Source organism: Eurosta solidaginis, chromosome 3 (assembly GCF_040869045.1).
Source record: "Eurosta solidaginis isolate ZX-2024a chromosome 3, ASM4086904v1, whole genome shotgun sequence".
NCBI lineage: Eukaryota > Metazoa > Arthropoda > Insecta > Diptera > Tephritidae > Eurosta > Eurosta solidaginis.
The window spans coordinates 171,237,408-171,239,067 of record NC_090321.1 but is presented as its reverse complement, the minus strand read 5'-3'; the positions used below and the strand labels follow the sequence as shown (position 1 = coordinate 171,239,067).

Here is a 1,660-nt window from a genome sequence, read left to right as displayed (position 1 = left end):
AAATTTCGGCCACTGCTTTCGTGGACATTTTTTTTCGCCTAATTTTAAGCTCTCAAGGTTCTTTTACCTCCTATGCTATTTTATGGTTGCTGTTCTTAGGACTTCTCTTCTGAGCTGAGTATAAATATTGTCCTTGCCTCAGGGCATTTCCCCAAGGTCTGGTTACAAATAGGAGGATGTGGTGATAACCCTCCTCCGCGGCTACAGTAACATAAAGTTACTTTAAAGAAGAAAATCAACCCTATAATTTTCAGTTGTGACCTCTGGATTAATCAAATGTATGTTCTACACGTGGAAAGCCCTCGCTTCATTCTAAAAAACTCTCCAATTCAAAAAAGATTCCATTTTTGTACTAATTTTGATTGTTGTATTTAAATTTACAGACTACAAGACTTTTTACCTCCAACTCCCTGGCAGTTATGTACTTAAAATCTAAAAGTATAAATTCCACCAGCCATTTGGTGGACCACTACCATAGCGTCCGCCTAAATGTTGCTAGTATTGACCAGTTGCATCAAACGAATGACGGCCATTGGGACTCTGCCAAATTGGTATACGTGTGTCAATACTTAAATCGATGCCCTGACCTGGTGATCCGCCTCCTTGCATATTAAACTGTCGTTTTAAACGTAGCGGCTCCATTTTACTCCATGCAATATTGTCTTGTTAGAAATTTTGTAGAAGTTCAATATCACAGTACAACAAATTGTTCTTGCAACATATTAAGCATGGTATTTTAAATAAAACGGACTTCGATCATTTTAGCTCAAAATACTTGTATTCCAGCACGTCTGAACTATTTTGCATTATTGAACCAAATTGTATTATCGGGACCGACCGTACAGCCTCGAGAGCATGGTAATAAGTCTCCTTTGTGTTCTATGATATTGGGTTAAATATAAACTAAATACGAATGCTTACTCACATCCTGTGGTTCACCAATCCGCGCGTCCTGCTGATAATGCTCATATCGATAAGCTAAAACTGAAACTGAATAAAAAGAAAATTTTAAAGTCATTATTAATACAGAGCGTATTTTTTGAATGCCAGACAACAACTAATTAATAGTCGCATATTTAAACACAGATGTTTTAAGCGTTTCACGAGCAGGTCTCTAACCGTTCTTGAATGTCAAGAAACCCCCTAAACTAAAATCCCTTGTTGTTGTTGTTGTAGCAGTGCTTCGCCCCACCTAACAGCCGCGACAAAAGGAAAGGGGTGTTAGAGGCGTTGGTTCCACATTACAATTAAAGAGATGGTTGGTGTTATGTGGGGACACATTGCAAGCGGGGAATACATTTTGTATGTCGGGGTTGATTCTGGATATGTAAGAGTTTAACCTGTTACAGTATCCAGAACGAAGTTGAGGTAGAATGACACGCGTTTCCCTGGGGAGTATGCGTTCCTCTTCCACAAGTTTTGGGTACTTTTCTTTGAGTACTGGATTCACCGGGCAATTCCTGTCATAAAGGTCCGACGCCTGTTTGTGGAGTTCACCAAGGACCTGCTTGTGTTTTTTTGCTTCATACGGCTGGGTTCTCAGGTGCCGTATTTCCTCAAAATGCTTACAGGGATGACTCCCTAAGTCCCTAGGCGGTGCTGGCTCATCAATCAGATGTCGTTTGGAATGCCCAGGTTTCTAGATATTGAACAGGAACTG

General features: G+C 40.2%; 1 pseudogene; it reads right to left on the bottom strand.

The window, feature by feature from the left end:
• Positions 1–425: 425 nt before the first annotated feature.
• LOC137246052 (diptericin A-like) lies at positions 426–642 on the bottom strand (annotated as a pseudogene).
• Positions 643–1,660: the final 1,018 nt, after the last annotated feature.